Raw genomic sequence first — 26,344 nt, forward strand, 5'->3', positions numbered from 1 at the left:
ACCGAATTCAGACTTACTGGCCTGTAGCTCCTTACTTCCGCTTTCTGTCCTTCTCCAGTCCTCCCATATAGCTCCTGACTTTAGAGAAACATTGAAAAGGCCAGTGAGTGGAGCCACCAGAACTTTCATAAGTTCTTTCAGTACCCTCGGATGTATATCATCCGGCCCCATTGCTGTTTTTCATTCTGGGGGCAGAGTCAGCACTTGGCTACTCTTCTCCCGCCGTATTCGCGGTTTCAGCATTCACAGTTTGTAGCTTGCTGGCTCCCCTTTCCCAAATTACATCAGCTTGCATAGAGAAATCGCTGATTCCAAGCATTTTACAGAGAAAACCGCCGATTCCCAGCACTTTCTTCACCGTGTTTTGCCTCTCCTTTAGGAACAGGCCAGGCCTCCCACCATGTTATTTGCGGTTTCACCATATTCATGATGGGTTTTAATAGAAAACAGTGAATAATTTAATTTAATTTAATTCTTATATACCGCTAATAACCGTGAGGTTTCCAAGCGGTTTGCAAAAGTGATGCATTAAAGATACAATAAATAAAAACTAAATAAATAAGATAGGTACTTGGAAATTCCCTAACTGTCCCAAAGGCTCACAATCTAACTAAAGTACCTGAAGAAACAGTATGAAAAATAAAAATAAAAAGACAGAGGTAGAGGTAGAGATAGAAATGAAATATTCCAACAAGTAATGAATAAATAATTTAAAGATAGAATTAAAATAATAATTAAAGTAAACAAAATAGAGATAAAAATAACATGAAAAAGTTATTTGCGGTTCTGTTAATCCCCTATCACAGCGAATGCGGAGGGAGAAGTGTACTTAAGAGCTCATATTCAGCACTTAAGGGACCAGATTTACTGCATACATGGGACCACATAATAGTCTGTCCTCCTTTGATGCAATAACCCATAGCTGCTTAAGTGTTGAATACTGTCTTAGGCCCCCTTTATCAAGCTCCGGTAGAGGTGGGTCAGTGAGGTAAAATGCTCCGACGCTCATTCAGTTCCTATGAGCATCGGAGCATTTACCTCGCTGGCCCATGCTAAAATGCCGAATCGCAACTTGATAAAAGAGTACCATAGTTTGCTATGTCTTACCTGGCTTAAAAAGAACTGGATATTCAAAGCCAAAGCCTGCACCGACCCTGGTTTGTATATCCGTGAATAATGCCATTGCTGGTGAGCAAAACACCACTGCCCGATGGCTAAATATTGACCCTGTGGTCCTCCTTTCCTCTGATTACTTTGTCAGTTCTTCCTAAACTTTTCCTTGGTAATGAGGTTAATGGCAGTAAAGGCCCACTTTTCCAGTGATAGATGATTTTTGTATAATGTGAAAAAAAACAACAACAAAAAAACCCCCAAATACCTCAATAGGATGGGGCAGTTACTATTTTCAAAACTGCCTGTATTCAGTTATTCTAAGCTTCAGACCTGACCTACTTACCAGCTATTTGAAAAGTGTAATTTCATAATAGAAAATTCTGATTAATGATTTTTCTCTTCCTAACCCTCCTCACGCATTTCTGCTTGTTTTGCATACTCATATACATTCTCCCCCTTTGGACAACACCAACTGTTACGTTATCATTGTTTGCTAACTTCCATGAGAGAAAAGGTTGAGTTAGCACTGGATTTTAGGTAACAGGCCGAGTTTGAGTGTAAGAAAAGATTCAACCGTATTCGATAAGCTCTTATATTGCTAATGCTCATCGTTTGGATACTGTGATTTTTTTTCCATATCAGTAGGTCTGGGGTTTCAAAAGTTTCCCTTTAACCCCAGCCTTCCTCTGCAGAAAACATGAAAAAAAACAAAACCTCCATGATAAATCCAAGTGTAATGTTCCTTTTTCCAGGCCGATGTTGTTATTACACTTAATACAGTGGTGCCTCGCATAACGAACGCCTCGCACAACGAACGCTGCACACAACGAACTTCATGTCTTGATTCACACAACGAACTTCGTTTCACACAACGAACTTCACACAACGAACTTCGTTTCACACAACGAACTTCGTTTCACACAACGAAGTCGCCCGAGCTGCCGATGTATTGCATCCTTCCGCGCAGGCACTGCAGGCAGTCGTTAGTCACTGCGCTTAACTGCCCACTCTCACTGTATACAGTCGTCCTTTTAAGATAAACTCAATATTTTTTATATATCATGGCTTCTAAAAAAAGCAGGAAGGTGATTTCTGTTGAAATGAAACGGGAAATAATTAGAAGGAGTGAATGTGGGGTAAAACAGTGTGACCTCGTCAAAGAGTTTGGCCTCAGCAAGACCACCATTTTCACCATTTTGACAAATTTATCTTTTTTTATGTCATCTTAGCATATTTTATGCTGCAGAACGAATTATTTTTTTTAACATGTATTGTTATGGGAAAACGCGTTTCACATAACGAACTTTTCGCATAACAAACTTGCTCCTGGAACCAATTAAGTTCGTTGTGTGAGGCACCACTGTATATTTGCTCCTTTTTTGGAAGATGGACTCTCCCTTGTTCTAATAATATTGCCCGACTTTCTGAAATGGCCCCTTAAATCACCTTCCCTGCTGAAGTATCCCATGTCTTAGTTCTCATGGCACATTAGTCAACGTTACGCAAACATCCTGTACAGTCAGCCAGCCATAATTTGCCCTCATTGTTGGATAAAGTTTGCTTCAGCAATGTTGACAAAGAATGCTGTATCCAGATCAGCACTCCCAATGCAGAAAGCAACTCATCTCCCTGCCGTGCGCTCCAATACTGGTACTGGAGAAACAGAAAGCAAATGCTGCCATAGATAACAACTGAAAAGGAGAGAGATGGACTATAAACATTTATATATCTTTGAAAGAATTTCGCATTTTAGGCAGCAAGGGGATTTGCCAAATCTCATTATTTCAGGTTTCAGGTTTATTAAAAACGTAGGGCTCCTTTTACTAAGCTGCGCTAGCGGTTTTAGCTTGCGCTTAGCGCGTGCTGCATTGCCGCGTGCGCTAGATGCTAACACCAGCATTGAGCTGGCGTTAGTTCTTGGCGCATAGTGTGGGGTTAGCACGCACGGCAATGCAGCGCACTTTAGAAAAAGGAGCCCTTAATGTACTGCCCTAAAATTTTACTTTCGGGGGTGATTTAAATAATAAAATGAAAATCAGGCATGAAATCAAAACGAGAAAGCCAGAAGAGAGAGAGAAAAAAAAAAAACCAGAAATAGGATATCCATTACATATAGGACAGTACAGAGAAGATAAAACAACGATAAAATGACTTTCTACCTAAGGTCCCCTTTTATCAAGCTGTGGTAGGCAGGCCGGCAAAGTAAATACAGTACTCCCCTGGAATTCGAGGGAGTTCCGTTCCAGGAACCCCCACGAACTTCAAAAAACCGCAAATACATTTTTTACGCAGGGGAGACAAGAGATGGAGAGGCAGGAGAGAACAGCCGGAGTGCCGGCAAGTGAAGGAAATCACTCGCTGTATGCTCCGACTGCCTCTTCCTGTACTAAAGTCGGGCCTCACCAATCGGGAGCTGCTTTGACACATAGTTCCTGATTTCCTTCACTCGCTGGTGCTCCGGCTGCCCTCTCCTGCCCGGTCATTTGTGGTTGGAAAATACCGCGAAGGACCGGGACCGCGAACCGCCGACCGCGAATTCGCGGGGGAGCACTGTACTCCAACACTCATAGGAATTGAATGAGCGTCAGAGGATTTACTTCGCTGGCCTGCGCTAAAATGTTCTACCGCAGCTTGATAAAAAGGGGGCCTAAGTAATTTAGGACCCTTTTTTACAAAGCTGCGGTTGCGAGTCTGCCGTGGGAAAGGCACCGAAGCCAATTGAGTGGGCTTCTGTGACTTTGCCATGGTAGATTTGCGGCTTTGTAAGAGGGGCCCTTAGGAAGGAGTTCACCAAGGGGTTCTAACCGATTTAGCACACACTAAAAGCCAGAAGAGGAGAAAGGAGAAACAGTATCCCACCTGGCACACAGCCGCAGAGAACAAGACGAAATAGGACGCCTGAATGTTCAGGATTCAATATCAACTTTAATCACCTTTGCATATAACAAATACCATCAGAGTGTAAACTTGTATATCAGCTTTTATAGCTTGCACATTTATAATTGTAGCTTCTATGTGCAATATATTAGATCTTTTCATGTTTATTCTTCAAGATTCAAATACCAAAAAGTTGGCAGATGTAAATTGTCATTCAGCATTCACTTCACAAATGTCCCACGCCATATAAATGATGTATCAATATAATAAATATAAAAATTAAAAATGATAGCAGTTTTTAGTGCATGCCGGCTTGCTGAATGCTTGCGCTGCTCCCGACACTCCTGCTAGAGTTCCTATGAGCGTCGGGAGCAGCGCAGAGCATTCTGCGTGCCAGCCTGCACTAAAAACACACTATTGCGGGGATAAAGTGAATGTTTTTATTTTTTATTTATTGTATTGATACATTATTTATATGGCCCTAATATTTGCTTTTTTTTTTTTTTACTACTTTTCCTACAGTGATGTTAAATTTGTTTTTATTCTTCCATCTTTTACATGTTTATGTGTTTGCAAGGCTTGCTCCTTTTCCTGATGAAACAGACCTGCTGAAACCCGGCTGTGTCGAGAGAGATTCATATGACTAAGGTTGCATCTTGTACAGTTACATTTGGCCACACACATCTTGCTAAGGTCTTGGTTTCCATTTCTACAGTACAGGCAGTCCCCGAGTTACAGACGCCTGACTTAAGTACAACTCGTACTTAAGATCACGGTTGCAGCTTCTTTTGATTTCACTGAGCATAAACTCCTACACATAAGAACAGGGGTGCCCAACACATCGATTGCGATCGACCAGTAGCTCAGGAAGGCAACGCGAGTCGATCGCGGAGCCCATCCCGGGCTCCGTGATAGACTCGTGTTGCCGTCCTGATCTACCAAGCCGATCAGCCTTCCTCTCCAGTGTTCTCTCTAGGGCCTTTTAGCTGGGCGGTTCGCCCAGCTGTCATCTGCTGCTGCCGTCGCTGCTGAACATTAAAAAAAAAACAAAAAAAACCGTCTTGGAAATTTCAGCCCATAGTGAACTTATGCTCCGTGGCTCTAACGTGTGCGTGCCGGCTTCCCTTCTCTTCCCTCAGAAACCGGAAGTTATGTCGGGGGGGGGGGAGAAGGGAAGCCGGCACGCACATGTTGAGAGCCCTGAAGCAAGCGTTCACTATGGGCTAAGGCGGGAGACAGGTTAGTGAAGCATTTCCTCTTCTTGCTGCCGGGTCCTGCCTACTTTCTGTTTCCGCGAAGGCAGGACCTGGCAGCATTTCCCCCAACAGCTCGATCGCGATGCTGGTCGGCCGAAGCAGGGAAAGGTTAGGGCGGCGGCGGCTTTCGGGCCTGTTATTGGTGGCGGTTTGGGTCCTGGTCCCCGATGGCAGTGGCTTGGGGGAGGGCAGGGAGAAAGAAAGAAAAAGGGCAGGTAGGGAGACAGAAGGAAAGAAGAGAAACAGAAAAAAAATAAAGGGAGGCAGAGAGAAAGAAAGGGCAGGGAGAGAGGGAGGAAAAGTTGGGGGAGGGAACGAGGTCTGGAGGAGAGGAAGCATATAGGCTAAAAGAAGGGAAGAAAGATTGGATGCACAGTCAAAAGAAGAAAGTGCAACCAGAGACTCATGAAATCACCAGACAAGGTAGGAAAAATGATTTTATTTTAAATTTAGTGATCAAAATGTGTCTGAATTTATATCTGCTGTCTATATTTTACACTAAGGTCCCCTTTTACTAAACCGCAATAGAGGTTTTTAGCGCAGGGAGCCTATGAGCATCGAGAGCAGCGCTGGGCATTCAACGCAGCTCCCTGCGCTAAAAACTGCTATCGTGGTTTAGTAAAAAGGGAGGGGGGTATATTTGTCTATTTTTGTATGGTTGTTACTGAGGTGATAGTGCTTAGAGTCATCTGCTTTGACCTCTATGAAAAACCCTGGAATAGGAATGATAATTAACATTTTCTATGCGTACAGTGTGCGTTGTGTTTTTTTAAAATTTTATTGTTGGTAGATCATTTTGACTTGGTCATTTAAAAAGTAGCTCGCAAGCCCAAAAAGTGTGGGCACCCCTGCATAAGAACATAAGAAGTTGCCTCTGCTGGGTCAGACCAGAGGACCATCGCACCCAGCAGTCCGCACCCGCGGCAGCCCATCAGGCCCATGACCTGTACGGTGATCATTGTCTGAACCCTTAAATCCCCTTGGTCTCTATCTATACTCTCTCTCTATTCCATTTCTACCTCTATCTGTATCCCTCAATCCCCCTATCTTTCAGGAATTTATCCAATCCTTCTTTAAAACCCTGTAGTGTACTCTGTACTATCACAACCTCCGGCAGTGCGTTCCAGGTGTCCACAACCCTCTGAGTGAAAAAGAACTTCCTAGCATTGGTTCTAAACCTGTCCCCTTTCAGCTTCTTACACTTTTGATTTCAGTGGCATAAACTCCTACACTTCTCCTGTAGCAGAATCAGGGATGATGCATGGCCATATTAAGAACAGTGTGTGGTTGTGCATGCTGTACCTTAGAGGGAACACTGGTTAGGAACAGTTGGCCCTTTTGTCAGCTGGGAGCAGAGGTAAGCAGCAAGTTCCGAGTTACATACAAATCCCACTTAAGAACAGCTTTAAAAATGTAACTCGTTCTTAATCCAGGGACTCCCTGTACTGGTATTGAAGTGCATGGAAGGGAGGTAGGTTACTTTCCACACTAGATACACCATTCATTTTGGTTTAGTGTTTTCTTTTGTCATGAAACAGTCATTGAATGCGTACTCTTTTGAAAAAGAGTGCATAATGTGCAAAGACAGGACACTGTTTCCGACTGAGTGTGTGGCGCAGTGGTTAAAACTACAGCTTTTGCCCCCTGGGGTTGTGGGTTCAAACCCATGCTGCTCCTTGTGACCCTGGGCAAGTCACTTAATCCCCCCCCCCTTGCCCCAGGTACATTAGATAGATGGTGAGCTCACCGGGACAGACAGAGAAAAATGCATGAGTATCTGAATAAATTAAATGTAAATCGTTCTGAGCTCCCTTGGGAGAATGGTATAGAAAATTGAATGAATAAATATATGTAACTAGTCTTTTAAGCCCGTTACATTAACGGGTGCTAGAGATGTCTGTCTGGGGTTTTTTTCTTTGTCTCTCTCTCCTTGGACGCTGTCTGTGTGTCATTCGTTCTTTCTGTGTCTCTCCCTGGCCCCCTGCCTACCTGTATTTCTCTGTTGCGCCATACCTGCCTGTATCTCCGTGGCCCTCTTCATAGAAACATAGAAACATAGAAGATGACGGCAGAAAAGGGCTACAGCCCATCAAGTCTGCCCACTCTGCTTACCCACCCCCTGTCTATGCCCTAATGACCCAATTTCCTTATCTTGACCCTCGTAGGGATCCCACATGGGTATCCCATTTATTCTTAAAGTCTGGCACGCTGTCTGCCTCGATCACCTGCACTGGAAGCTTGTTCCAATGATCAACCACTCTCTCTGTGAAGAAATACTTTCTGGTGTCGCCATGAAATTTTCCGCCCCTGAGTTTGAGCGGGTGCCCTCTTGTGGCCGAGGGTCCCTTGAGAAAGAAAATATCATCTTCCACTTCGACACATCCCGTGAGGTACTTAAATGTTTCGATCATGTCTCCCCTCTTCCTACGTTCCTCAAGAGTGTAGAGCTGCAATTTGTTCAGTCTCTCTTCGTACGAGAGACCCTTGAGCCCCGAGATCATCCTGGTGGCCGTCCGTTGAACCGATTCAATTCTGCGCACATCTTTACTGTAATGTGGCCTCCAGAATTGCACACAGTACTCCAGATGAGGTCTCACCATGGCCCTGTACAACGGCATTATGACTTCAGGCTTTCGGCTGATGAAACTTCTATTGATACAACACAGTATCTGCCTTGCCTTAGATGAAGCCTTCTCCACTTGATTGGCAGTTTTCATGTCTGCACTGATGATTACTTCTAAATCTCGTTCTGCTGAAGTCCTAGTTAAAGTTTCTCCGTTCAAGAAGTACGTCCTGCATGGATTTCCGCTTCCGAGGTGCATAACCTTACATTTCTTAGCATTGAAGCCTAGCTGCCAGGTTGAGGACCAACTTTCCAATGTAAGCAGGTCCTGCACCATATAATTCTGTAAACTGCATTCACTTACTATATTACATAGTTTGGCGTCATCGGTGAATAGTGTTATTTTACCTTGAAGCCCTTGAGTCAGATCCCCTATGAATATGTTGAAAAGGAGTGGACCCAGGACAGAGCAAAGCATGATTGTGTGGTGCCCACCAGCACACCCCTCCCCCCAGAAGCCCCCTTTCCCTCCCCCCTTGTGCCATGCCTGCGTGCTTCATGGCCCCCTTTTTTTCCCACCCCCCCGCCGATGATTGCTGTCTGCACCAGCACACCCCTCCCCCCATGGCAGCCCCCTTTCCCTCTCCCCTGGTCCCTGTTCTACCATGCCTGCATGCTCCGTGGCCCCCTTCCCCCCAAAGAAGCCCCCTTTCCCTCTCCCCTGGTCCCCTGTTCTACCATGCCTGCGTGCTCCGTGGCCCCCTTTCCCTCTCTCCCTGGTCCCCTGTTGTGCAATGCCTGCCTACTCCGTGGCCCCCTTCCATTTCCACCCCCCGCACCATTCTTACCATGCCTCCAACTGGAGCTGGTCCTCTCGGCACAGATCGTCGTGCAGCAGGCCTGGCGTCCTGGTGCAGTACTGCTTGCCGTCGGGAAGGTGGAGAGCGGCTTGCAAGGTTCGCAAAAGCGGCTGGCGAACCTCAGCAGGCCGCTTTGAAGAGGAGCGGCATCAGGAGGGAGAAGTCACTGGCATACATGCCTCCAGCTAGCGGAAGGCACCGTGAGGACTGGCACAGAAGCACACCTCACGCCACCAGGACTCACAGACTTTCAACAGCGCATGCGTGCTCTAGGGTTTTATTATTATAGATGGCTTTAAACATGCATGATAGTTTGCACTTGTGCAATGGCCTCCCTCTTTGTAAATTGTGCACATGCCCTAAAAAAAGATAACCATAGCAACCCAGTTAATATTATGTAATTTATCAATATATAACTACCAATTCATGTAAATAATTTTTGTATGTGTAGAATCCTCAGTAAGCTGTTTATTTCTTTACGTGCTTCCAATGTATGAATTGCACGAGCCACTTTCTTCACCGGATCATATATATATATATATATATATATATATATATATATATATATATATATATATATATACATACATACACTAAAACAGTGTTTTTCAACCGCTGTTCCGCGGCACACTAGTGTGCCGCGAGATGTTGCCTGGTGTGCCGCAGGGCCGCCATCAGGGCAGTAATACCAGTCCTGCATTCAGGGGCCCGGAGCTGACAGGGGGCCCGAGGCAGGGGCACCAGTAGCTCGCCAAGGCAAAGTGAGTCGATCACCCAGGACTCACTTTGTCTTGGCGATCTAATCTATCGAGCCGATAAGTCTTCTTCTCCCCGACGTTAATTCTGCAGTCGGAGAGGAAGTTCGGGCCAGCCAATCGCTGCCTGGCTGGGCGGAACTTCCTCTCCGATTGCAGAATTGACGTCAGGGAGAGCATGCGTCGGCGTCGGCTTTGGGGCCTGTTATCCATTGGTGGGTCCTGTTCCCCGATGGCAGTGGCAGTGGCTTGGGGAACGGCAGGGAGAAAGAAAAAAAGGGGGCAGGCAGGGAAACAGAAGGAAAGAAGAGAAACAGATAAAAAGAAAGAAAGGTCAGGGAGAGAGGAAGAAAAAGTTGGGGGAGGGAATGAGGTGTGGAGGAGAGAAAGCATACAGGCTGATAGAAGGGAAGAAAGATTGGATGCACAGTCAGAAGAAGAAAGTGCAACCAGAAATCACCAGACAAGGTAGGAAAAATGATTTTATTTTAAATTTAGCAAAGTGGAGGCAGTATTACCACAGTTTTCAAAGGAATTTGCCCAAATAACTTAATAGTTAACTGGGTAAATTCCCAGAGATGAAAACTTCCCTTCACTTACTATGCACAGTTCTGAATTTATATCTGCTGTCTATATTTTACAATATGGTCACCTTTTACTAAACCGCAATAGTGGTTTTTAGCGCAGGGAACCTATGAGCGTCAAGAGCAGCGCTGGGCATTCAGCGCAGCTCCCTGCGCTAAAAACTGCTATTGTGGTTTAATAAAAAGGATGGAGGGTATATTTGTCTATTTTTGTATGCTATAAAAACCAAATACAGAGAGAGACTGAGAGCTGTTGACGAAGAGCTACGTGTGTGTCTTTCTTCGATTCCAGCCAGAATATCAGCTTTGTGTTCAGCCAAACAGGCCCAGGTTTTGCACTGAATAAAGTATTTTATAATTTTTCACTATTCTGTTTAATTAATATTTCATAATAAAGTAATTATAAAATACTTTCTTTGTGTTTATTTGATTCCTATTCAAGAGAATTACTTTATATATAGTCAATATAGGCACAGAGTTAAATTTTTTAACATTTTCTAATGGTGGTGTGCCTCGTGATTTTTTTCATGAAACAAGTTTGCCTTTGCCCAAAAAAGGTTGAAAAACACTGCACTAAAACACCCATAGTGATATTGGTTATAAATAATTTAAATATTTAATAAGAATTGACTTATCTTACTAATAAGTCAAGGGAGCGCCTCCACTGGCATGCCATGTTTCAATTCATTTCTTCAGGGTTGAGGCTCCCAGCACAAAATTATCGAGCTGTGTTCAGATCGCGCTCCTGTAGAACTCATTTAGAACAGGAGCGCGATCTGAACGTTGGAAGCACGCAAAGAAATAGACAGCCTACTGAGGATTCTACCCATGCAAAAATTGTTTGCATGAATTGGTATTTATATATTGATAAATTACATGCTATTAACTGGGTTGCTATGGTTGAATTTTGATCACTATACAGTTATATTATTAGCTTTCAGTCTAAAAAAAAGATAAGGCGGTGGGCGGGTGGGGTGAAATGGTTGCGTGTGTATATCTGTAGGATGAAAGTGCTTTTCTTGAATTGTTGTATGTTCATTATCTGTGTATTGCACTGTTAATTTTTGAAAATCAATAAAGTTTTTAAATAAAAAAAAAGAGAAAGAAGCAATCTGCCCCCGAAATACAGCAATGCAAACAAACAAAAAGAGGCAGATGAGATGTCCTAAAACAACCAAATACAGTGGTACCTCGGTTTACGAGTACACCAGTTTGCGAGTGTTTTACAAGATGAGCAAAACATTCGCAAAATCTGTGCCTCGGAAACCGAGCTTGCCTCAATTTGCGAGCGGCGCCCCCGCGATCTGGCACCCTCCCCCCCCCCCATTATCCGGCATCCCCCCAGTGTGACATGATCTGAACTCTCCAACCACCCACCCGAACACACTGCTTACCCCCATCTGGCCACTGGTACCGGCACCAACGTACAAGACATGCCGGTGCCCAAAGATCTGCATCTTCTTCTTTGCTGGGCTTTGAGCATCTGTGCATGCTCAGGGCCTTCGAGTTCACGCTCTCTCTGAGATTCTCGGAAATTCTTGTAGAGAGCGTGAACTCGAAGGCCTTGAGCATGCGCAGATGCTCAAAGCCCAGCAAAGAAGAAGACGCAGATCTTTGGGCACCGGCATGTCCTGTGCATTGGTGCCGGTACCGGTGGCCAGAGGGGGTTAAGCATCGTGTTCGGGTGGGTGCTGGGGGAGGTGTGACGTGAGCGGGGGGATCCCGGATCGCGGGGGGGGGGGAATCACGCAGGGGGCCCTTCGGAGGGAGCAATTCCGGTTCTCGGGGGGGGGGGGAGGGATAGAGCAGCGCCGCTGGCCTCGGGGGGTGGGGGTGGCTGGGAACGTATCAAGCGAGTTTCCCTTAGTTCCTATGGGGAAACTCGCTTTGATATACAAGTATTTTGGTTTACGAGCATGCTTCTGGAACGAATTATGCTCATAAACCAAGGTACCACTGTAGTTACTTTATTAGTACAAATAATTAAAATACCATAAAAGTCTAAAATCTATCAATTATGACGAGTCTTTCTATGAAAGTCACAAGTCTATGATAAAGTAACTATAGTAAAACCTTGTTTTTTTTAAGTTTGGATGTTTTTGTTACAAAGCTCTTTATGGATTACTACCTTCTTATCTGGTTTCTTATCTGAAATTATTTTATATATATATAAAAATAACCCCCCCCCCCCCCAGAAATTCAGGTATGTTTATCTTCCCTACTCCAAGAGATTGTCGTTATAGGACCTTTTTGGATAGGACACTGGAATTTCAGGTGGGTAAGATCTAATCTAATCTAATCTAAACCTTAAGTTTATATACCGCATCATCTCCATGAGAATGGAGCTCGACACGGTTTACAAGAACTTAAAATAGTGGGTAGAGAAGAAGAAAAAGGATTACATTAACTTATGTGTAGAAGGGGGGAGAGAAAGGGGGGAAGGATAGAGCTACAATTTGCTGAAAAGCCAGGTTTTCAGTTTTTTGCGGAATAACTGAAGGGAGCTCAGGTTCCGCAGCGGGGTGGTGAGGTCGTTCCAAAGACCTGTGATTTTGAAGAGAAGGGATTTTCCCAGTTTGCCTGAATAGTGGATGCCGCATGGAGAGGGGAAGGCTAGTTTAAGCCTTTGGGCAGTTCTGGAGGAGTCGGGAATGGAAGAGTTGAAAGACAGTGGGATAAGAGGAGGCAGGATTCCATGAATGATCTTGAAAGCCAGACAGGAACATTTGAAATGGATTCTGGAGATTATTGGGAGCCAATGAAGTTTGGCAAGGAGTGGGGAGGCATGGTCAGACTTGCGTTTTGAGAAGATCAGTTTGGCTGCAGTATTCTGGATTAGCTGGAGTCTTAGAATACTTTTTTTTGATAGATTTAAGTAGATGGCATTGCAGTAATCTAGTTTGGAGAGGATGATGGATTGGACAAGGATGGCAAAGTGTTGTTGGCTGAAGTAGGATCTAGCTTTCCTCAGCATGTGAAGGCTGAAAAAGCATGATTTTGCCAAGGAGTTGAGGTGGTCATTGAGGGAAAGAGAGGAATCGATAGTGATACCAAGGACCTTGCATGAGAACTCGAGCTGTAGTGTATCGCCTGTGGGTAGTGTGAAAAGGGTGGGCAGGTGTTCGAATTTTGGGCCGAATGAATTCTTGGATGAGCCCGTTGATTGTCCAAGCTTATTCATACCCTATATTTAGAAAATTATTTAAAAAACCATCTATTTGATAAACAAGAATGCTGAGTATGTTATCATGGTGCCTTTTTTATTAGGATGTGCTTTTTAACAGTTTTTATCTCTGAACTTTTATCATAACAATTTTTGTTACTGATGTATTAATAGCTGAGTATTTTTAAAATTCAATTTTTATTTATGTTATATTAATTGATGTACTAGAATGTAGTGTGTTCAAGATTGTATTTGCAATTGAAATGTCTTGGTATTTTCACTGTTGTGAACCACCTAGAGCAGGGATCTCAAAGTCCCTCCGTGAGAGCCACAATCCAGTCGGGTTTTCAGGATTTCCCCAATGAATATGCATTGAAAGCAGTGCCTGCACATAGATCTCATGCATATTCATTGAGGAAATCCTGAAAACCCAACTGGATTGTGGCCCTCAAGGAGGGACTTTGAGACCCCTGGCCTAGAGAATAAATTATTATTATTATTATTATGATTACTAATTCATTCCAGAAGCATGCTTGCAATCCAAAGCCCTCATATATCAAAGCAAATTTCCCCATAGGAAATAATGGGAACTCGGACGATTTGTTCCACAATCCCAAAACTTTAATACAAAATACTGTATGTGCTCGTATTGCAAAACCGCAGCGTAAGGGAGAGAAGAGCCATCAGCTCAGTTGCAATGTGTGTATACTGTATGTACTTGTATTGCAAGACAATGCTTGTATATGAAGTTAAAATTTAATCAAATGTTTTGCTTGACTTGCAAAACACTTGCAAACCAAGTTACTTGTAATCCAAGGTTTTACTGTATTTGGTTGTTTTAGGACAGCGGTCTCAAACATGCGGCCCACGGGCCGCATGTGGCTCTCCAGGTTTTATTTGCGGCCCGCGGTCTGGAGGCCATCATTCTCTTCCTTTTGGAGCAGCAGCCGGCTCGTTCACTCAAAGCCGCGGGTTGGCGGCTCCTTGCGCTATCCACTCCTGCATCGGAAGCCTCTCTGATGTCACAACATCCACTGTTCTCTTCTCTGCAGGGCCGACCAACTCTGGCGGCCTGACGTCAATTCTGACGTCGAGAGGACGTTCTGGCTAGCCAATCGCTGCCTGGCTGCCTGGAACGTCCTTTCTGACATTAGAATTGACATCGGGCAGCGAGAGTTGGTCGGCCCCGTGCAGAAGAGAAGCAGGGAGATGGCCTGTTCCCGATAGCGGCAGCAGCAGCAGCCTATTCCGTGGCGGCGGTGGCATGGGGGAGGGCAGGAAGGAAGGAAGAAAGAAAGAAAGAAGGTGGGGTGGGGACAGGGAGCCAGAAAAAAAAGCAAAAAATGGGGCACGGAGGAAGGAAGAAAGAAGGAGGGGGACAGGGAACCAGAAACAAAGCAAAAAATGGGGCACGGAATCAGAGAAAGACAGACAGAGAAAGAAAGAAAAAGTTGGGGGAGGGAATGAGGTCTGGAGGAGAGGAAGCATATAGGAGGCTGAAAGAAGGGAAGAAGTATTGGATGCATTGCACAGTCAGAAGAATAAAGTGCAACCAGAGACTGATGAAATTACCAAACAAAGGTAGGAAAATGATTTTAATTTTCAATTTAGTGATTGAAATGTGCCAGTTTTGAGAAAGAAAAGATATTGAACTTTAAATGTGAGTGCTGCAGAAAAAAATAGAGTACTTGGAGGGCCGCAGAAAAAATAGTTAATGTCTTATTAAAGAAATGACAATTTTGCATAAGGTAAAACTCTTTATAGTTTATATATCTTTCCTTTTAACTGTTAAAGGAAAGTTTTATAAACTATAAAGAGTTTTACCTCATGCAAAATTGTCATTTCTTTAATAAGACATTAACTATTTTTTTCTGCGGCCCTCCAAGTACCTACAAATCCAAAATGTGGCCTCGCAAAGGGTTTGAGTTTGAGACCACTGTTTTAGGAAATCTCGTCTGCCTCTTTCTGTTTGCCTTGCTAATAATAAAAAAAAAAAGATAAAACACACATTTTCATGTTTTTATGCTTCTTTTTCTTTGATAATGACATGCAACGATCAGGGATATGCCGTTGACCTTTCCCGTGTTGTTGCAAATGAATGCCTACCCCTAGCTGAGATCATCTCAATATAATAACCCCTTTTACATTCCTTCTCGTGTCAAATGTGTTTTGATTCTATTTGTTACAAAAAAGACACAGAATAACCCTACAGGTTCAAGGCTGTTAAACTGTAACCATTAAGCACATGTGATGGTTACCAACTGGTCACATTTTTTTCTTTTGACCTTTAAAACCTGCTCTACCTATTGCCCTGAACTTATAAATAGGCTATTAATCCCAAACAATCCTCCAGGATCTCTGCGACCTGCTTCCCATCACTTTCTACCTATTCTTTCAATAAATCATATCTATACGTTGCGCACAACCCTATTTTCAGTCGCTGCCCCATCGCTGTGGAATTCTGCCGCTACTAATTTAAGAGAAGAAACGTCGCTGATCCGGTTCAAGTCTAAATTAAAGGCATTTTTATTTAAAGATGCATTCAACGTTTGACCGTCCTTATCAGGATGACTTGCAATTTTAATAAGGTTTTAGCAGTGCCAAGAAATTTTAAAACCTCCTTTCCGTTTGTTCTTACCTTTTATGTTTCTTTTCTGTTTGATATTGTAGCTTTTCCCCTTTTTCCCACTGTATCCGTAACTTCGTATCTCCTAATTGTGGTACTTTATGTACAGTGCTCCCCCCGCAAATTTGCAGTCCCGGTCATTCGCGGTATTTTCCGACCGCGAATGACCAGGCAGGAGAGGGCAGCCGGAGCACCGGCGAGTGAAGGAAATCACTTAAACATAGAAACATAGAATAAGAAGAAGATGATGACAGATAAGGGCCATAGCCCATCAGGTCTGCCCACTCTACTGACCCACCCCCCAAGTCTACTATCCTAGAGATCCCACTCCTGGTGAAAGGTTCCCTTGGCTTAACCCTCTGGATCCCACATGGGCATCCCATTTGCTCTTAAATTCTTGCACGCCGTTTGCCTCAATCACCTGCACTGGGAGCTCGTTCCAAGGATCAACCACTCTCTCGGTGAAGAAATATTTCCTGGTGTCGCCATGAAATTTCCCGCCCCTGAGTTTGAGCGGATGCCCTCTGGTGGCTGAGAGTCCTTTGAGAAAGAGAATCTCTTCTTCCATCTCGATACGGCTGGTAATATACTTAAACGTCTCAATCATGTCTCCTCTCTCCCTATGTTCCTCGAGTGAGTACAGCCGCAAATTTTTCAGCCTTTCCTCGTACGATAGATCCTTGAGCCCCGAGACCATCCTGGTGGCCATCTGTTGCACCGACTCTACTCTCAGCATATCTTTTCGTAGTGTGGCCTCCAGAATTGCACACAGTATTCCAAATGAGGCCTTACCATGGTTCTGTATAATGGCATTATGACTTCAGGCTTCCGGCTGACGAAACTCCTGCGGATGCAACCTAACAACTGTCTTGCCTTAGATGAAGCCTTCTCCACATGATCAGCAGTTTTCATGTCTGCGCTGATGATTTCTCCCAAGTCTCGTTCTGTTGAAGTTCTAGCTAAGGTCTCACCATTCAAGGTGTAAGTTCTGCATGGATTTCTGCTGCCGAGGTGCATGATCTTGCATTTCTTAGCGTTGAAGCCCAGCTGCCAGGTCGAGGACCAGTAGGTCCTGTGTAATACTATCGGGTGAATTGCCGTCTCTCACTATATTGCATAGCTTGGCATCATCAGCGAATAACGTTATCTTACCTTGAAGCCCCTGAGTTAGGTCCCCTATGAATATGTTGAAAAGGAGCGGGCCCAAGACTGCCTCTTCCTGTACTAAAGACCGCCCAAGACCGCCTCTTCCTGTACTAAAGTCGGGCCTCACCAATCAGGAGCTGACAGTTTCAAAATGGCACAGACTTGTCTTTTCGATACGTGCCGAAGATGTTGGAGACAATTTTTAAAGGTTGCTTGAAATTGTGGGATCAGAGTGAGTGATGAGTCAGGCAGTATGCTGAGATTCCTGACTTGTAATGCTAATGGGGGTGGGGGGGGTATTTGCCCACTAGTGTTAGGAACCCAAAGAACCTCTGCTTTGTTCTGGTTCAGTGATTCAAGATAGCATGATAATGTGAAGGGAAGACAAAATGCCGACCGCCCGATGCTCAAAAGTCCTCCGTTAAAATCATGTGAACCATTCTAGTGTCAGTAAATTTTCAGATTTCTTACACGACGAGCGACGCTCAGTAAAACTTTGCACGCGAATGAGGTCCACGGGAGCTCCGTCCGATCAGTCGGCGAAAATGACCGACGCAAACACAGAAGAGTTTACAGAAAGAGGCATAAATGTGCGCTTATGCCAGGAAAAGCTATGTCGTAGGAAATGCATATCATCGGCATGCCTTATTGTAGCGCATCTTAGGCGCACGCCATAAGTGCCATTGGGGGAGGGGGAGCAGAGAACTACCAGCTATCCATGAAATTGTTTTTTTGTTTGTTTTAACTTACATCTCATGCAGTCGGCAGCCCCAGACCTACTGGTGTACAGTTTTAATGAACGCACCTGAGACACACTTTTAACACATGAACCTAAGACGCACTGTTAATATCTATAATAATAAAACGCTAAGCGTGCATGCGCACTCTCACCGCGTGTTCCCTGAGATCTGATCTGTCGGGATGTGCCGGTAAGAGTGTGCATGCGCGCTTACTACGTATCCGAAGGTGCGCTAGAGATGCGACAGGCGCGTTCGGCGGCGGGACATTTAGAGGCAGCCACAGAGGGGGAAAATAAAAGTGTACCATAGTCGTCAGAGGGCACGGGGCAGCGGACCGGGAGTGACAGAAAAGGAGAAGAGAGAGTTGGTGTCACTCTGAGACAGCCGCTGCATCCCCTGTCACCGCCTAGGCCTCCCGGCTACTCACACGCACCCTCCGAAGGGCTGGGGCAGAAAGAGCGCCTCCTGCCCCCCTTCCTCGGGATGAACCGAGAAACGGAGCCGGCCAGGCCTCCGCGACAGACCCGAGGAGCCCAGCAACTTTCCGCCCTGGCTCTTGCGTTGACCCCGCCGCCCAGGACCCAAGTAAATCAGGGCAGTAGAAGGACCCGAAGCAGCGTGTGAAGACTGCTGCACTCGCTGCTGGAATCGCCAGGTTCGTAGTTGGGACCGCGGGAAGGGAAGGGAAGTGGGGGGGGGGGGGTGTAAGGTACTAAGGGAGATGGACAGACCGCGGGAAGGGAAAGGGGGGTAGAGGAAACGCTACTGCTGCTGCACAGAGAAGTGGTGTGGGGGGAGGGAAATGGAGGGGGAGGGAATGCTGCTTTGGCTGCTGCACAGGGAAGTAGTGGGAGAGAAATGCTGCTGCATAGGAGGCAGGGAGAGAGACAGATAGAAAGACAGACAGACAGCGGGAGGAAGGGAGACAGAAAGAAAAGAAGAAAGACACAGGGGCAGGGAGATACACAGAAAGACAGACAGACAAAGGGGGCCAGGGACAGAGATAGACAGAAAGAAAGACAGCGGGAGGGAGAGAGAGACAGAAATAAAGACAGACAGACATATATTCTAGCACCCGTTAATGTAACGGACTAAAATACTAGTAGTAACATAAAATAGTAGATGACAGCAGATAAAGCCCCGAATGATCCATCCAGTCTGCCCAACCCTACCCACTCTTTAAATTACTGACTTCATTTAAATTTTCCTTCTTCTTAGCTATTGCTGGGCCAGATCCTAAAGCTCTACCCGGTTCTATGCTTAGGTGCCCGGTTCTATGTGTATAGCAAGATATATATGCTTTTTATGGTGTTCCCTAACCCTGTAAAAGTATGGCGAATGCATTTTTTTTTTTTTTACTTCTACCTCTCATGCAATTGGCAGCCCCAGACCTGCCGGTATACGCTTTTGACTCACGCAGTTCAACGCTACCGGCACTCCAGCCCTGCTAGTAATTTTTGGAGCATTAAAGGTCAGCGTATCATTTTGTGCATCACCCTGGAAATTTCTGGGCATAATCTGGAGTGCTTATTTTAATATTAATGAGCTTGTTGTACTTCATTTCCATGCTTTTCTTGGAGGCTGCTGTGGGGCATGGAAAAGAGCCATTTTGTGCATTGGAAGCTAGAATGCTTGTATGCTAAATCCGTTAGAACTGGTTTAGCGGCAAACGTTAAAGGTGCGATACGTTTTGAGCATCAGGGCCTGGGACTTAAACCCGCTATAAAGGGAGAATTAAGTGCCACCGCATTATGTCTTCGTGACTGCTGGAGGAGAGCTAATGGATGAATCTGTGAACCCATATTACGTCCTTTTTCCACTAGCTGCCATTGGTTGCCAATGGAGACCCAGATAAAGTTTTTAAGTTTGTTTGAATCTGCTATAAAGTTATGTTCAGATTGGCTCCTCTGCATCTTACAGATTTATTCTCTTTCACCAATAGTAAACATATTAGGTGTTCACATATGGATTTCATTTTTCCATCAGTGAAGGGATGTGAACTTAAAAGGAATCATCAACTCCTCTTAGCCTATCAAGCAGCTTTATGGGGCAAGAATCTAGATTTACGGTCCTGCGGTATAGAAGCCAATTGTTATGTTAACTACTATCTCTGTCCACCCAGGTCTCTCTCTCTTTTGCCCCTGTTGGCCTCAACCATGCCACAATCCCTCTGGAGTCCATCTCTGACCTGCCTGCCTCTACAAACCTCTCCTCTGCTACCTTTCCCCATATCCATCTGTGAGCATCCTTTACATCCATCCTTGGTGGTGGTGCCCCCCCCCACCCCCCCATGAGCTCCTCTCTGTGTCTGCCTTGCTATCTAAGTCCTTAGTCCTATATGCAATTTGGGCCTGATTCTATAAATGGCACTTATGTTAGACACCAGTAGGCACCCTGATCATGGATGCCTGGCGATGCCTAACTTACAACCACCCCCCTTTTACAAAAGCGCGTAAGAGGTTTTTAGCGCTGGCCGGCATGCTGAATGATCTGCGCTGCTCCGACAGTCATAGAGTGCCTTTGAGTGTTGGAGCAACTGCAGAGCATTCAGCATGCCAGCCGGCCCTAAAACCTCTTGCGTGCTTTTGTAAAAGGAGGGGTTAGTTCTGCGCTTAACCAAATTGTTTTTAATTGGTTCAAATGTCTTAGTAATTGACCATATTGAAACAAAAAACAACTCGGAAATGTGAAAAGCTAATAATATTGAAACAAACACTTTCACCAATGCAATAGAATGTCACAAAAATCAGTACTGCTGCAGTTTCAATAGAGGGAGTTTCAAATGACTGGAGGAAAAAGCCTCAGATTGGAACCCTTCCACCACCACAATGGTGGTCCAAGGTGGTCAGGCGAGCACCTCACTGGCAAAAAACCTCCAGACCGACTCCCAATAGTAATAAACTTGAAGCAGGGCTGTTGTGCAGAAGATAGAGGAAAAATCCACTTATCTAAATTGTTGATCGGTACACCGACGATGGCCAGCGTTTCACATATCTGCTGCCTCAGGGTGTAGAGCAATCCGATCACACTGAAACCAGAATTAAAGCAAAGCTGTAAGGTAAAAAACTGGACAGTTGCACGGCTTCAAAAAACTAAAAGAGAAGCCATAAGGACATACCTTTAAGCTGGACGCAAACCGCATCTCAAGATCAAAAGATGGCTGCACCGCGACTGTACTGGGATTATTATAGCACTCCCGGGTGACAAACCCGGAAGTGAATACGTGGCAAAAATTAATGCTGCGATGGTAAATGCTGACACGTGCAAAACTTCAAATACTACAGCAGAGGTTGGTAAGCGAAAAGAGTTTAATTCTATATATGATGTGAAAAACTCAGTGTATAACATTTATGAAACGTTAGTAAAATATACTCCATTCCAATTTGGAATTAAGTCCATCTGGTTCTTCGCTGTTTAGTCTATGGATCCATAGTAATTGACCAAGCCATTAAAAATCAATTTTTTTAAAAAAAAACATTATTATAATTATCACTTTATATAGTGTGCGGATAGCTGCATGGTACCCAGCGGCACCAAAGTTGAGGCGCCCTCCAATGCTTAACGTTGCTTACCTGAAAAGTAGGCAGCTTCGTTTAAGGAATGGAAAAGGTCAAGAACGGACAAAAACTGGAATAAGCAGAAACAATATCAATGCAGGTACCATAAGGCGGTAAAAGGGGCCAAAAGAGACTATGAGGAAAAAATAGCCAAGGAGGTGAAAAACTTCAATATATTAAGGGGAAACGACCCGTGAATGAAGCGGTGGGACCATTGGATGACTATGGAATAAAGGGAGTGCTAAAGGAGGACAAAACAATTGCCGACAAACTGAACACGTTTTTTGCTTCGGTATTTACCGAAGAAGATATACACAGCATACCGGAATCCATCAGGCTATATGCTGGAAACGAAGACAGGAAACTGACAGGGTTGACGGTCAGTCTAGAAGAGGTATGCAGGCAGATCGATAGGCTTAAGAGCGATAAATCCCCGGGACTGGATGGCATCCATCTGAGGGTCTTCAAGGAACTGAAAGGGACTATAGCTGAACTGCTTCAACTAATAGCCAATCTGTCGATCAAATCGGGAAAGATTCCGGAAGACGGTGGTGAATGTTACGCTGATCTTCAAAAAAGGTTTGAGGGGAGATCCGGGAAACTACAGACCGGTGAGTCTGACATCGGTACCGGGAAAGATGGTGGAGGCACTGAAGGACTGTGTCATTGATCACCTTGACGGACACGGTCTGATGAAGACCAGCCAGCACGGTTTCAGCAAAGGCAGATCTTGTTTGATGAACTTGCTGCACTTCGTTGAGGGAGTAAACAGCAGATAAACAAGGGTGATCCAGTCGACATTGTATATCTGGATTTTCAGAAGGCGTTCGATAAGGTTCCACATGAACAACTACTTCGGGAAAATTGCGAGCCATGGAATTGAGGGTGAAATACTCACGTGGATTAAATACTGGTTGGAGCATAGGAAACAGAGAGTGGGGTAAATTGACAATACTCGGACTGGAAGAGTGTCACAAGTGGGGTGCCACAGGGCTCGGTGCTTGGACCCGTGCTCTTCAACATCTTTATAAACGATCTGGACATTGGTACGACGAGTGAGGTGATTAAATTTGCGGACTATATGAAGTTATTCAGAGTAGTGAAGACACAGGAGGATTGCGAAGATCTGCAATGTGACATAATCAAGCTTGAGAAATGGGCATCGACATGACAAATGAGGTTCAACATGGATAAGTGTAATATGATGCATGTCAGTAACAAAAAATCTCATGCACGAATACAGGATGTCTGGGGCGGTACTTGGAGAGAACTCCCAGGAAAGAGACTTGGGAGTTCTGATTGACAAGTCGATGAAGCCGTCCGTGCAATGTGTGGCAGCTGCAAAAGGGCAAACAGAATGGTAGGAATGATAAAGAAGGGGATCATGAACAGATCAGAGAAGGTTATCATGTCCCTGTACCGGGCCATGGTGCGCCCTCACCTGGAGTACTGCGTCCAGCACTGGTCGCCGTACATGAAGAAGGACATGGTACTACTCAAAAGAGTCCAAAGAAGAGTGACTAAAATGGTCAAGGGGTTGGAGAAGCTGCCGTAGAGTGAAAGATTTATAGAAGCTGGGCCTATTCTCCCTTGAAAAGAGGAAACTGAGAACGGACATGATCGAAACATTCAAGATAATGAAGGGAATAGGCTTAGTAGATAGAGACAGGTTGTTCACCCTCTCCAAGGTAGGGAGAACGAGAGGGCACTCTCTAAAGTTGAAAGGGGATAGATTCCGTACAAATGTAAGGAAGTTCTTCTTCACCCAGAGAGTGGTAGAAAACTGAAACACTCTTCTGTAGTCTGTTATAGGGGAAAACACCTTCTAGGGATTCAAGACAAAGTTGGATAAGTTCCTGCTAAACTGGAACGAAAGCAGGTGAGGCTGGACTCATTTAGAGCACTGGTCTTTGACCTGGGGGGCCGCCTCGTGAGCGGACTGCTTGGCACGATGGACAACTGGTCTGACCCAGCAGCAGCAATTCTTATGTTAAGGGGTGGATGATGGGTGTGGTTGGGTTAGGCAACGCTAGGTGTTGTAGTTAGGCACCGGTAAAATAGGCCAGGAAAACCCTGTCCTTATATACTGGTGCCTACCATAAGGACACCTGGTGACGCCTAAGCAAACCTAGGCACGATTCTCTAAAGGACGCCTAGAGATGGGCTGCATAGGTGTGAAAGAGATGTGGTGACTGTAAGTGAGTGACCTGTTGTCTGTCTGTGTCTGTGCTGCTGCCCTGTGTGTCAGTCTGGGTGGTGGTGGTGGTAGGAAATAGAGAATGAGCACGGGGACAAATTTTCCCCCATCCCCCGCAGGCACTCGATATCCCCGTCCCGTGGTGTTGTACAAAGGCCGCATTGTAATATTCTCCGCTTTGTTCTCTGTTCTTTTTCTAATAATTCCTAACAATTCTATTTGCGTTCTTAGCCACCGCTGCACTCCGAGCACCGAGCAGGTTTCCGAGTATCATCAACAATAGCACCTAGATCCTTTTTCCTGGGCAGTAACTCCTAATGTGGAACCTTGCATCATGTAGTTATCATTCACGTGAACTCACAGGCCTTGAGCATGCGCAGATGCTCAAGGCCCAGCAGAAGAGGAGGACGATCTTCGGGCACCGGCACCAAGCACAGGACATACCGGTGCCGGTGCCCAGATGACTGTAAGAAGCAGCGGAGGGGGGGGGGTTTGCCTGATCGCGGCGGGGGGGTGTGTGTGTGCCGTATCACGTCGGGGGAGGGTGCCGGATCATGGGGGGGAGGGTGCCGGATCACGGGAGGGCGCTCATAAATCGAGCCACGCTCGGTTTCTGAGGTGCCGATTTTGCAAATTTTTTGCTCGTCTTGCAAAACACTCGCAAACCGATGCACTCGTAAACCGAGGTACCACTGTATGTTAAAACGTATCAGTCGCAGCACAGATTCCTGGAGAACTCTACTATTTATCCTTCTCCACTGTGAGCACTGATTATGTAATCCAACTATCCGTTTTCTCTCTTTAAACCAGTTCTTAATCCATAATGGGACAATCTCTCCTCAGATGTCATTCATGAAGCACTTTGTCAAATGCTTTTTAAAAATCTAGATATGCAGTAGCCACCAGTTCACCTTTATTCTCTTATTTATTCACCTGTTAAAAAAAAAAAAAATAGTAAAATAGAGAACGACACGGGAACAAATTTGTCCCCTCAGGAACTCAGTTTCCTCATCCCGTCCCTGTGAGTTTTGTCGCTGTCCCTGTCGCTGCCCCATTCCTGTAAGCTTTGCCTTAAGCGCACAAGCCTCGAACACATGATTTTAAAGCGTTTGAGGCTTGTGCAGTTGAGGACGAAGCTTAGGCATTGGTGGAATGAGGCCTTATGATGTCACAATCTGAGCTCTAGAATGTTGCTACTTATGATTTTAAAGCGTTTTAGATTTAAAGCGTTTTGGATTTAAAGTACGTTCAATGTTCCCTCCCTCCCACCCAACAGAGACACAATCAATCACTCTCCATTTAAAATCCTGGAGTTTATGTTTTAATAGGGGCTGATTCATTCATAGTGTGTACACGAGACATGTTCGTTGAGCCTAATTTTAATAGGTCTAGTGGTCTGACCCACATATAACTTCGGGCATGGACAATTATGTTTTCTATGTTTAGATCACAAATGAGGAATTACAATCCATGATCTGTTTAGCATGGTACACTTTACCAGTACTTGGATGACTCTATGATTCCCCCGTTAAAGCAAAAGGACACCACTGGCACCAGCCACAACATATATGCCCCCCTCTCCAGAAACAGGCTGTTCTAATTTTTTGCCAGGAAGAATCTCCCCTATATTTTTTGTACATTTATAGGAGAGAATAGATCTTTCAATAATAGTATTTTCTATTTGCTTCAATATAATCAAGCTTAAGCTGCTAGTGAGTCTATAGCATTTGTACAAATATTTTCCCCTCTCTCCTCTGGGATCAATCAAATTATTCTTAAGCATTGGCATATGGCCAGATGGGCAGAAAATACTATTATTGAAAGATCTATTCTCTCCTATAAACGTACAAAAAATATAGGGGAGATTCTTTCTGGCCAAAAATTAGAACAGCCTGTTTCCGGGGGGGAGGGAGGGGGGTGGGAGGGGACGTTTTTGCTTGACTATTTTTGTGTCACACATTCCAAGTGAAGAAGGATTACAGATAGGCGGTTGGTAAGTCTGCACTTTTATCCTGTCACTGAAGCGTTGCTTAGTCTAACTTTAGGTATGGTTCTAAGCCAGGGATCTCAAAGTCCCTCCTTGAGGGCCGCAATCCAGTCGGGTTTTCAGGATTTCCCCAATGAATATGCATTGAAAGCAGTGCATGCAAATAGATCTCATGCATATTTATTGGGGAAATCCTGAAAACCCGACTGGATTGCGGCCCTCAAGGAGGGACTTTGAGACCCCTGTTCTAAGCCCATGAATTCCCAATGAGTCTTTTAGATTGCGGGTTGGGTGAGTGCCATCAGGCTCATTTATATTTATAACAATATAAACGGTATACGCCACCCATAGAAGTGTTTTTATAAATACGATGTAATGCAGCAATAGTTTTCCTTTTATGGTACCTAGAATGTGTAGCGGTGCTCATTACTTCTCTTCATTTCTCTCCCCTTCTGTGCTTAGGACATAATACGTTTGGGCTAACGTGATGGGTTAAGCTTCTTCTTTTTTTAACTTACCCCCTTCTTTTAACTTTTTTAACTAACCCCTTTTTATTAAACATTTTATATGTTTTTTAACCATTTCTTCTATTATTTTTTAACCTTTTACAAGAATTAAAGTTATGACTTGTATTTTATTCATTCGGTTCTTTTCTTTTCTTTTAGTTTTATACCTTTTATGCAGCTTATTTTATACCTTAGCAACCATGGTAGGTCATTATCTGTTTCATCTTTCTTTCCCCTTTCATCCTTTTACTTATTGATTGGTAGTCCTTTAGGATTTGGTTTCATAGTCTTCTTTAGTTTTGTTTTCACTCACTCTTTTGTGGTCTCTCTTTGTTTTAAGTTTAGCATATGTACACGCATTTTTTCCAGTCACTTTCTCAAGATATTTTTGTCACATCACATTTAAGCACACGT

This window comes from Geotrypetes seraphini, chromosome 3 (genome assembly GCF_902459505.1).
Source record: "Geotrypetes seraphini chromosome 3, aGeoSer1.1, whole genome shotgun sequence".
NCBI lineage: Eukaryota > Metazoa > Chordata > Amphibia > Gymnophiona > Dermophiidae > Geotrypetes > Geotrypetes seraphini.